This window comes from Pelophylax lessonae (assembly GCF_965119305.1).
Source record: "Pelophylax lessonae genome assembly, chromosome: 2".
Lineage (NCBI taxonomy): Eukaryota > Metazoa > Chordata > Amphibia > Anura > Ranidae > Pelophylax > Pelophylax lessonae.
Window position 1 is genome coordinate 559,723,641 of NC_138769.1, and position 12,930 is coordinate 559,736,570.

Here is a 12,930-nt window from a genome sequence, read left to right on the forward strand (position 1 = left end):
CTATTATTCCACCCAGTACTCCAATGGACATTACACCACCATCAGAGCAGTTTAACCACCCCCGTCCAAACTCCAATGCATGGGTACAACCAAGGCGTGGACGAGGACGGGGGCGGGGGAGAGGGAGGGGTAGAGGTAGGGGTAATTCGGCCTCTCAGTCTAGAGGGGAGTTTCCGGTATCTGAGAACAGATTCCTACCCCTACAAGATAGCTTTGAGGGTGGGGCCCAGTATATCACCTCACACCCACAGGGGAGGGACTTCATACCTCCCCTTCGACCTGGGGGACCTTATTATCAGAGAGGGGATGAACAATGGGCCCGTAATACACAAGGCTATAACCCTCCCCAACCAACGCGCTCTAATCCACCTGGGGGATATGGACCTTACAGGCCACCTAACACCCCTTTTCAGGAGGGGACCCCCAGGAGCAAGAGGCAGAAAGAAGGAAGAGAGGGACTAGAGGGGGGAGGAGGGTCCGCAACAAAAAGAAGGCGGCGCTAAAAGATCAAGGTCTATTTAATTTAAGCACGGCTCCCCTCTCTGTAGAGGAGAAGTATGTGCTTAATCATGGCCTGAAATATGCCCCCCCTAAGCCTTTGAACAAGTTTGACACGTTCATCGACCTACACAAGTATGTGCGGAAGATGAGCATAAAGAGGCATTTCATGGGGAACCCAATTGCTCCCAGATCAGAATATGTTATGGGAGTAAAAGCTACACCGTTTGCAAACGCCTCGCTCTTTAATCCTCCTGGTTCCCTGGCTCCTTCCCTGATGGTGTTTCGGGATTTGGTTGCCAAGGATTTGGACAACCTTAGTCTTAAAAAGGTGCATCAGACTAGTATGTTTAGACGAGGAATGTGTTCTTTAAAAAAACGGGAGGACATTATTGTGAGGCCAGCAGACAAGGGGGGGGGGGATAGTTATTTTGGACACCTCGGCCTATAATAAGGAAATGGAGAGGTTGCTATCTGATAGGGAAACCTATATCCCCCTCAGGGGTAATCCAACTGTGGCGTATAAAAAGGAGCTTATTGCACTAGTGGAAGAGGGATTTGAAAGAAAACTCCTAACCAAGAAAGAAAAGTCATTTTTGGTGCCTTCTGCTCCTAGGGTACCCATTATGTACTACTTACCCAAGGTGCATAAAGATGCGGTGAACCCACCCGGGAGGCCAATCATTAGTGGCATTGATTCGGTTACCTCCCGGGTGGGGAAATACATCGATTTCTTTTTGCAGCCACTGGTGATGAAAACACCCTCCTTCCTAAGAGACTCTATGCAGGTAATCAATATTCTTAAGGACATAGAGTGGAAGGATAGCTATATTTTAGCTACTGCCGATGTCTCGTCACTATATACAGTGATTTCGCATCGGCATGGGAGAGATGCTGTTGAGCACTTTTTGGGACAAAGTAGTATGCTGAACTTTCAGAGTCAATACATTCTGGCCCTCCTTGACTATGCCATGGCCCACAACTTCTTCTGGTTTGGGGGCACCTTCTACAGACAGAACAAGGGTGTGGCCATGGGCGCGAAATTTGCGCCGAGTATGGCCAACTTGTTCATGGCCAAGTGGGAGGAGGATGTCATCGGTGACGTTCCAAGACCGGAGGTTGTCCTCTGGCGGAGGTACATCGATGACATCCTCCTCCTGTGGGATGGTGACTTTGAATCCCTGAATGTATTTATCTCGGAGCTCAATGCCAACGACAGAGGTATCATACTTACCCATGAATCTAGCAGTTCTGAGATCCATTTTTTGGATCTCAGGATCAGGGTTGCGGGTAATGTCCTAGAGACCTCTACCTTTTTCAAAGAGACTGACAGGAACGGATTTATTGACACATCCAGTTGCCACCATGTGTCGTGGCTTAGGTCCGTTCCTGTCAGTCAATTTCTCAGACTGAAGAGAAATTGCTCTAATAGGTCTGACTTTCTGCGGGAGGCGGATACCCTGAAATCCAAGTTTTTGGAAAAAGGGTACAAGGAAGAGGACCTTGAGAGAGCTCTTGTGCAGGCAGATGACCGTAACAGGGAGGATCTGTTGCAACCGAGGGTGCGAGATGCGAATGAGGATTTTCAATATGCCTTTTTTTCCTCCTATTCTATCCAGCACTTCTCGGTCAAAAAGATCATCCGTAGGCATTGGCATGTTTTAAGGAATGACAGTATATTGGGATCTGTATTGCCGGAAGCCCCTAAGATCATTTTTAGGGGTGTTCCCCCTTTACGGTTACAGGTGGCTCCCAACATCATAGATCCGCCCAAAACTGTTTCATTCTTCCAGCAGAGAGGGGGGTTTTACCCCTGCAGATGTTGTGCCGTTTGCAAAATCAATGCCTGTAGGATAAGAAGGGTTGAGTCGTTCTTCTCCAATTCCACCCAATTAGATATTAAAATTGAGCCGTTCATAACTTGCACCACGCGACATGTGGTCTACTTGTTGCGCTGCCCATGTGGCCGCGAATATGTGGGCCGTACGATTCGTATGCTGCATGTGCGCCTGCAGGAGCACGTGGCAAATATTATTAAGAAATTCCCAAAGCACAGTGTCTCGCGTCATTATGATCTTTGCCATGGGGGAGACCCTAAAGGCACTGTGTTTTTGGGAATTGACAAATTTTCTGGCAGTTGGAGGGGTGCCAATCGTACTAGAGGCGTTTCCCAGTTGGAAACCAGCTGGATTTATCGATTGAAAACGTATGCCCCCCATGGGTTAAACATCGATTGGGACATCAATGCGTTCATCAATAATGCATAGTTGATGTGTCCTCTCGATGTCCCATGGTCAGATCGTTTGTCCTAACTTTAAGAATATTTAATAATTTGGGGTATATTTATTGTCTTAGTAAAAGATGCCCATAGAATTTTTATATTCTTCTTGTTGTTTTTATTGTTTATGTATTTTTATTGTACTTTTGATTTTTGTTTTTATTATTGGCACTGTATTTAGTATGTAGCCTTTGGGGTCTGTTTCCGTGACCGGTTAATGGCACTGCGCACCCTGGTGGATCCATTATGGTGGCGCTGTTTTTGTGCGTTATAGCACTATTTGGCTACTAAGTATGGGGACCACTGGTATTTTGGAAGCCAAGAGTCAAGCATCTATTCCCATTAGTATCAATGTTGCCCAGAATTGGGGATTTGGCCATGTCGCGTTATCATGTGATTTTACGGCATCCCCATCATTATTAGATTGAGTGCATATATATATCGCAATCCGCAATCCACACATTCTGATCTGTGTTCGGAGTGTTATTAGATTGACATCTGGTATGGATTATTGAGGGTTGTATAACTTCCTGGTTCCGACTGCTGAAGCGCATGTTTCCAGGGAGCTGGAGTGCAAGCGCTGGGCGCCAGGATGTAGAGTTATAGTACTCTGACCCGAAAGTTCCGGTTGTTGGAGCGCATATACCCGACTTCCGGTTTCGGGTGGTTATGCAAAGTTCCGCCTCTTCCGTCCCGTCCGGCGTATAAAAGTGATTGGTTTACCGCAGGCCACACCCCCTGACGACGTCATCTATTGACGAAACGCGTAGGAGGAGCTTGCGGCACGCCACGCTGGGACACACGAGGGACGCGGCGGCCATTTTCTTGGTTGGGAACCGGACCCGAAAGGCGATACATGAGAGAGACATGCTATAATATCTGCTGCTAAATGTGAGTTGCCAATTTTATGCCAGTGCATCTAATAAACACACTTGTTACTGTACTTCACTATGGGAGTTGTCCCTTTTTCTTCACATATGCATCTATACCTGTGTCTGTAACCATTGGAGTTGATGTGGATGTCACTATGAGCCGGGCACTGTCTGATATGGTCATATAGACGTACGAATAGAGCTGGATCTGATCTCTGTAGTGGGGATCCATTCATTGCGGTAAGGGGCCATCTTTTCTCTTGGTGGTGGTCTCTCTGCACAGAATTGTTGGAGTGTGAAGTGATTGGCTACACCTTTGGGAGCACGTCTTTCTGACATGGACTTTCCTTCCAATTATTGATATTTTTATATGGACTGTGGTGTTCATTTTAATTTATTTTTTAAGCGCTACACCATTTATTTCTACAATTTTTCATGATCTGTGTTTTCTAATTCATGATCAGGTGTTGGCAGCTTTCACTTAGAGAGGTTGAGCTTTTATTCATTGTTGAGTGTGTAAGCTTATTTAATCATGTTTTAGCGCAGTAATTCCCATATTTTTATCTTGTTACAATTAGTACATGTGCTGCTGCTTGTGCTATATTTAGCACTATAGGAATTCTACTGGTACAATTCTACGTTTACAGGACTTGGGTACCGTGTATTTAAAGGAATCTAGTTTTCATTATGGATGTATTTGAATACAGGAAAACTTACTCCATTAATTTGGAAGGCATTTTTTCCACCTCTGAGGAGCCTCTAGATGACATGAATGGTCTCTTTTTGAGGCTTAAGAATGTCATGACTACGGAGCTCCACACGGGGTGGGATGTAGCATTTTTTGAAAAGTACCTGGCAGAGAGTATGGTGCCTAGGAGCCTGCGGTGGGAGGTATCGCCGCAAAGCGATGTCTTGGACACAGATGAATGGTACCAATACTTCAATAAGGCCGGGTTGGAGCTTCTGCGGTTCATGGTATCCAAAAAACGGCTTAAGTTAAAGAAATTGGATGAGGAGATCAATACTATTAAGAGTAAATTAGAGGAATTTAAGACTAAAGACTCTTACAAACTAAAATCTGACTCTTTGAAAAAGCATTTGGAGAAGGAGGATATTGAGCAGAAAAATAAAAAGAGAAAGAAATTTCTCAGGGACAGTGGGGACTATAGGAACAAACTTGTCTTTAAATGGCAGATTAATAGGGACACCACTGGTCCGGTTGGGATACAAAATGCTCAAGCTATTATTCCACCCAGTACTCCAATGGACATTACACCACCATCAGAGCAGTTTAACCACCCCCGTCCAAACTCCAATGCATGGGTACAACCAAGGCGTGGACGAGGACGGGGGCGGGGGAGAGGGAGGGGTAGAGGTAGGGGTAATTCGGCCTCTCAGTCTAGAGGGGAGTTTCCGGTATCTGAGAACAGATTCCTACCCCTACAAGATAGCTTTGAGGGTGGGGCCCAGTATATCACCTCACACCCACAGGGGAGGGACTTCATACCTCCCCTTCGACCTGGGGGACCTTATTATCAGAGAGGGGATGAACAATGGGCCCGTAATACACAAGGCTATAACCCTCCCCAACCAACGCGCTCTAATCCACCTGGGGGATATGGACCTTACAGGCCACCTAACACCCCTTTTCAGGAGGGGACCCCCAGGAGCAAGAGGCAGAAAGAAGGAAGAGAGGGACTAGAGGGGGGAGGAGGGTCCGCAACAAAAAGAAGGCGGCGCTAAAAGATCAAGGTCTATTTAATTTAAGCACGGCTCCCCTCTCTGTAGAGGAGAAGTATGTGCTTAATCATGGCCTGAAATATGCCCCCCCTAAGCCTTTGAACAAGTTTGACACGTTCATCGACCTACACAAGTATGTGCGGAAGATGAGCATAAAGAGGCATTTCATGGGGAACCCAATTGCTCCCAGATCAGAATATGTTATGGGAGTAAAAGCTACACCGTTTGCAAACGCCTCGCTCTTTAATCCTCCTGGTTCCCTGGCTCCTTCCCTGATGGTGTTTCGGGATTTGGTTGCCAAGGATTTGGACAACCTTAGTCTTAAAAAGGTGCATCAGACTAGTATGTTTAGACGAGGAATGTGTTCTTTAAAAAAACGGGAGGACATTATTGTGAGGCCAGCAGACAAGGGGGGGGGGATAGTTATTTTGGACACCTCGGCCTATAATAAGGAAATGGAGAGGTTGCTATCTGATAGGGAAACCTATATCCCCCTCAGGGGTAATCCAACTGTGGCGTATAAAAAGGAGCTTATTGCACTAGTGGAAGAGGGATTTGAAAGAAAACTCCTAACCAAGAAAGAAAAGTCATTTTTGGTGCCTTCTGCTCCTAGGGTACCCATTATGTACTACTTACCCAAGGTGCATAAAGATGCGGTGAACCCACCCGGGAGGCCAATCATTAGTGGCATTGATTCGGTTACCTCCCGGGTGGGGAAATACATCGATTTCTTTTTGCAGCCACTGGTGATGAAAACACCCTCCTTCCTAAGAGACTCTATGCAGGTAATCAATATTCTTAAGGACATAGAGTGGAAGGATAGCTATATTTTAGCTACTGCCGATGTCTCGTCACTATATACAGTGATTTCGCATCGGCATGGGAGAGATGCTGTTGAGCACTTTTTGGGACAAAGTAGTATGCTGAACTTTCAGAGTCAATACATTCTGGCCCTCCTTGACTATGCCATGGCCCACAACTTCTTCTGGTTTGGGGGCACCTTCTACAGACAGAACAAGGGTGTGGCCATGGGCGCGAAATTTGCGCCGAGTATGGCCAACTTGTTCATGGCCAAGTGGGAGGAGGATGTCATCGGTGACGTTCCAAGACCGGAGGTTGTCCTCTGGCGGAGGTACATCGATGACATCCTCCTCCTGTGGGATGGTGACTTTGAATCCCTGAATGTATTTATCTCGGAGCTCAATGCCAACGACAGAGGTATCATACTTACCCATGAATCTAGCAGTTCTGAGATCCATTTTTTGGATCTCAGGATCAGGGTTGCGGGTAATGTCCTAGAGACCTCTACCTTTTTCAAAGAGACTGACAGGAACGGATTTATTGACACATCCAGTTGCCACCATGTGTCGTGGCTTAGGTCCGTTCCTGTCAGTCAATTTCTCAGGCTGAAGAGAAATTGCTCTAATAGGTCTGACTTTCTGCGGGAGGCGGATACCCTGAAATCCAAGTTTTTGGAAAAAGGGTACAAGGAAGAGGACCTTGAGAGAGCTCTTGTGCAGGCAGATGACCGTAACAGGGAGGATCTGTTGCAACCGAGGGTGCGAGATGCGAATGAGGATTTTCAATATGCCTTTTTTTCCTCCTATTCTATCCAGCACTTCTCGGTCAAAAAGATCATCCGTAGGCATTGGCATGTTTTAAGGAATGACAGTATATTGGGATCTGTATTGCCGGAAGCCCCTAAGATCATTTTTAGGGGTGTTCCCCCTTTACGGTTACAGGTGGCTCCCAACATCATAGATCCGCCCAAAACTGTTTCATTCTTCCAGCAGAGAGGGGGGTTTTACCCCTGCAGACGTTGTGCCGTTTGCAAAATCAATGCCTGTAGGATAAGAAGGTTTGAGTCGTTCTTCTCCAATTCCACCCAATTAGATATTAAAATTGAGCCGTTCATAACTTGCACCACGCGACATGTGGTCTACTTGTTGCGCTGCCCATGTGGCCGCGAATATGTGGGCCGTACGATTCGTATGCTGCATGTGCGCCTGCAGGAGCACGTGGCAAATATTATTAAGAAATTCCCAAAGCACAGTGTCTCGCGTCATTATGATCTTTGCCATGGGGGAGACCCTAAAGGCACTGTGTTTTTGGGAATTGACAAATTTTCTGGCAGTTGGAGGGGTGCCAATCGTACTAGAGGCGTTTCCCAGTTGGAAACCAGCTGGATTTATCGATTGAAAACATATGCCCCCCATGGGTTAAACATCGATTGGGACATCAATGCGTTCATCAATAATGCATAGTTGATGTGTCCTCTCGATGTCCCATGGTCAGATCGTTTGTCCTAACTTTAAGAATATTTAATAATTTGGGGTATATTTATTGTCTTAGTAAAAGATGCCCATAGAATTTTTATATTCTTCTTGTTGTTTTTATTGTTTATGTATTTTTATTGTACTTTTGATTTTTGTTTTTATTATTGGCACTGTATTTAGTATGTAGCCTTTGGGGTCTGTTTCCGTGACCGGTTAATGGCACTGCGCACCCTGGTGGATCCATTATGGTGGCGCTGTTTTTGTGCGTTATAGCACTATTTGGCTACTAAGTATGGGGACCACTGGTATTTTGGAAGCCAAGAGTCAAGCATCTATTCCCATTAGTATCAATGTTGCCCAGAATTGGGGATTTGGCCATGTCGCGTTATCATGTGATTTTACGGCATCCCCATCATTATTAGATTGAGTGCATATATATATCGCAATCCGCAATCCACACATTCTGATCTGTGTTCGGAGTGTTATTAGATTGACATCTGGTATGGATTATTGAGGGTTGTATAACTTCCTGGTTCCGACTGCTGAAGCGCATGTTTCCAGGGAGCTGGAGTGCAAGCGCTGGGCGCCAGGATGTAGAGTTATAGTACTCTGACCCGAAAGTTCCGGTTGTTGGAGCGCATATACCCGACTTCCGGTTTCGGGTGGTTATGCAAAGTTCCGCCTCTTCCGTCCCGTCCGGCGTATAAAAGTGATTGGTTTACCGCAGGCCACACCCCCTGACGACGTCATCTATTGACGAAACGCGTAGGAGGAGCTTGCGGCACGCCACGCTGGGACACACGAGGGACGCGGCGGCCATTTTCTTGGTTGGGAACCGGACCCGAAAGGCGATACATGAGAGAGACATGCTATAATATCTGCTGCTAAATGTGAGTTGCCAATTTTATGCCAGTGCATCTAATAAACACACTTGTTACTGTACTTCACTATGGGAGTTGTCCCTTTTTCTTCACATATGCATCTATACCTGTGTCTGTAACCATTGGAGTTGATGTGGATGTCACTATGAGCCGGGCACTGTCTGATATGGTCATATAGACGTACGAATAGAGCTGGATCTGATCTCTGTAGTGGGGATCCATTCATTGCGGTAAGGGGCCATCTTTTCTCTTGGTGGTGTTTATCCGAATACCTGAACAGCCAAAGTTCAGTCCAAACCTAGGTTCAGACTGACCAATTGGCTCATCCCTACTACCTAGTGGCTCATAGACTGTGCAGCCACCTAGTGACCCTTTAGAAAAACTGTTCCTAAACAGCTCTGTTATTGCAATCTCCTAATTCTCTGTTGTATATTGTATTGGGTTGTATATGCACCTCCTTGCATCTCTTACTCTGTTGGCATTGTCTATGTCTACCCTGCATCTGTTTGGTAAAGTCCAAGTTCAAGGGGTTCTAATTCTCCCTAACGCTATTCAAAGTGAAAAAAAAAAAAAAAAAAAAGGTTTTGCCTATAGTTCTACTTTAAGTTAAAAAAAAACTTTTAATTTCTGCCCCCCCCCCCACTAAACTCAAACGATTACCTGAGTCCTGAACCAATCTTACACTGTGTTCATCTGCATGTCTTCACTCTTCTCTCCACTTTCTCACAGGCTTGGCCGAGAACAGTGGGGGCCATTGGCTCCTGCCGCTGTCAGTCAAATCCAGTGAGCATAGAGCGGGACCAAGCCACGCTGTGTGTGTCAATGGATGCACGCAGCCCAGTTCAGGAGCACGTGTACCACCACAGGAAGCAGCTTCCTGAAGTGTAACATGCAGAAGAGGAGGATCCTGTAGTGCCAGCAGGAGACCCCAGAAGAGGAGGTTCAGGACTGCTTTGTGGGATACTATTGCACACAGCAGATAAGTATTACCAGTATAACATATTTTTTTTGTTTTAGGGAAAAAAATAACTTTACAACCACTTTAAACACCTTCCAGTTTCTGTTATTTTTAGCATTTTTAGTTTTCAATATATTTTATTGAGAATAAAAAAGTCATACAAAATACCAAGAACAAAAAAACACAACAGTAGTGAGACAGCAAGACTACCTCACTGCAGGAGAAGTGACATTTATTTTTAGCATTTTTAATAGATCTGTGTGCTTCACCTTCAAATGTGCTGCTACATTAATTATACTGATCACTGATAACTGATCACGTTTAATCCTTTATAGAAAGTTTTTCTGCACATCAAGGCAAACCAAAAAGGTTTCTGATCACTTTTACTTTTTTCATGTTTATAAACGTATCTTTACATTGCTCTTATCAAAGAGCATTCTGGGATTTCTTATTTGGACTGTAACTCCCTAACTGCAACTCTATTCAGATTTGTGTGAGCTGGCTGTGCATTTCAAATGAGTTTAACGCTTAGTTCTTCTGACTCAGCCCTGGAAATGACAGTACCAGTATCCTGGAGGGAGCCCAATCTGGCTAACCGACATGTATTTCAACAATGGTTTTATTAGGGTTGCATAGAGTGCAGCGGGATGCTCATTTTTACACACAGTAAAAAAAAAAAATAAAAAAAAAAAATGAATAAAATCCTACAGTTAACCTTTATTTGTCTAAATTTGGAACTTTATTCATCTATAGTAATATCATTTAAATTTGTTATGACTTTTACAAGTTTGGATATACTGTATGTATTAAAGCGGATTTCCGGCCACGGGGGTGAAATTTAGCTAAAAATACCCCCGGGACAGTCAGGGCTAGTACATTCCACAATGGATAGCCTCTGTACTGTCCCGGGTCGGACTTACCTTTTAGAAGAAATACTTACCTTGAAAATTTCTTCTCCAGCGCTGCCATCTCGGATGTGGGCAGCTGAAGCCAGCGCGTCCTCTTCTGCGTCCTCTTCCGTGTCCTCTTCTCCTAGAATGCACCTGCACCGGCCCCGCTCGTCATTTCCGGTGCGGACGTGTCATCCCTCCACAGCTTCTGGGCATGCCCAGAAGCTGTTTAGCAGGGAATGAGGTGCACGCACCGGAAGTGACGAGCGGGGCCGGTGCAGGCGCATTGATTCCTGGAAGCGATGACGTTCAGCTCCCAGGAATCAATGCAAGGAGGAAGTGACGGCGCGGGCCGCGGCCGCAGAGGGAGGAAGTGGAAGAAAGGTGAGTATATTTTTTCTTCAATAACAAGGTAAGTAAACAAAAAAAAAAAAATCGTAACTATCCATTTGTTTTTCAGGTGACCAAGAGCAAGCGGATGGCCCAAAATCGATTATGTCGATTTTGTGGCCGGAACTCCGCTTTAACTTCGCTGTGAAAAAAACAAAGAGAAGAGGGGTATTGAAAAGTAAATTGTTCATGGTAATTTATTGCGTGTTTTTCATGGATGAGGTTTTCCTATGAGAAAAGGGCTCTGATAAATGAAATTATTATTGCATCATTAGCCTGCCTAAGTTAAGGAACTAGTTGGTAAATGCAAACCCATTTGTGTAAAAAAGAGTCCTAATTATCTTGGGAATTATATTTCAAAAGCATCATAAATCTTACTGCCACAAAGGTTTTGCCGATTGTGTCCATCCATGAATACATCACTGAAACATTGCCCAGTTTTCATTAATCATATATTATTTTATACATAAATAGGTCATGTTACACAAACAGTAAAAAACTATATTTTGATAGTAATCTATGTAGAGTTTACGCTACAGAAATTATATTTCTTTGTAAGCAATGGAAATATTAATAATCTCATCTACAGTTTTCTTTAAACTGTGATATTAAAACACAGTAAAATAAGAAACTGCAAATAATATGTATTGCCATTTTTAATTCTCTGCTTAAGGGTGTTACTAAAGAAAGAGGGCAGGCAAAATATCACCCTGAGAAAAACTATTTAAAAATGCCTTTGAAGTCTGTGAATGAGGCTGAAAAGTGAATAAAATTCTCATAATTAATATATTTTGCCAGAATCTTTCCATTGTCCTGAATAAAGCTGTTAATCTGACAGGTTTGAAAATTCCCAGAGGATTAGGTTGGTTTATATGTGGCAAAATCCGGGAATATCGCTTAATCACCCATTGATCAGATAGACCAGGGGTGCCAAACTCAATTTAATTGTGGGCCGCATCAGCATTAGGGTTGTCCTCAAAGGGCCGGTTGTATCTGTAAGACAATGCATCTACTTAGATACTTAGGAGTACGCAGTGTACAGTGTGTAGAGTTCATGAGTGCACTAAATACACATTGCAGAGTTCAGGGGTGCGCTATGTACTGACTGCAGAGTTGAGGAGTGTATGACATGCGAAATGCAGGGTGTATGGGTGCGCTATTTACAGAGTGCAGAGATAAGAAGTATGCGATGTGCAGAGTTCAGGAGTGTGTGGAGTACAGAGTGCCCCCCCAACCCTCCAAAAAGGTCCTCACATCTCATCTGCCTGGCTCTAGTACCTCCCGGCAGTGTAGGTGGCTCCACATCTCTCTCACTTGCAGGGAGATCATTGGTCAGCACTACTGTGCCCTGCAGTGAGTGCATGCAGGGTAGGTGGGGATCTGCAAGAACCACAGGTGACGGAACAAAGGTCCACCATGTTCCAGCTGAAAAAAAGCTGTGTGCGAGGGCCACATTGTAGGAAAAACTCAGATCCGGTGATTTTGGAAAACAAGAGGAATTTGTTTATTTACATGCGCATGGAGATATATACAGAGTTCAGTCACAGCCTGCCTCATGCATAAAAATCTACCCAGACAATGGGGTTTACACTTTTTATAGTGATGAATATTTATGAGGTATAGGTGTGTTCTGGGCTGATCTAAAGTGTAATAGCATATTTCATCCAATCAATGTCCACTTTTCCATCTGGCAATGTAACGGTTACTTCAACTGTCCCATCCTTTAGCTGTTATCTCTCCGGTCAGAGCTAGTTCTGGAAGTTGGTCTTGGAAATGTAAGCATCCTGCTTCCTTATCTCTCAAGGTTTTCTCTGTAAGAACAAGAGACATACAGACTCCCCTTTTATTACAGGAGAGGGGGAAAGGAGGATGGAAACCTTCAACATGAGTACACATAGAATTAAGTTATCCTAAAGCATCACTCTAACTGTAATTTACATAAAGTATAACTTCTATCTACATTTATAGGTTCATATATACATTACTTTAGCTGCATTTATGAAAGATTCCTGACTCAGCCAATTCTTCCAACATCTCCCTCCTGTTGAACCTACAAATGTAGATTCTTACTCGAGCTCCCACCCCAGAAGTCTTTGTCTGTTTTAGTGGGGGCCTTCATAAAAACAGCATCACTCGCTCATACAGGC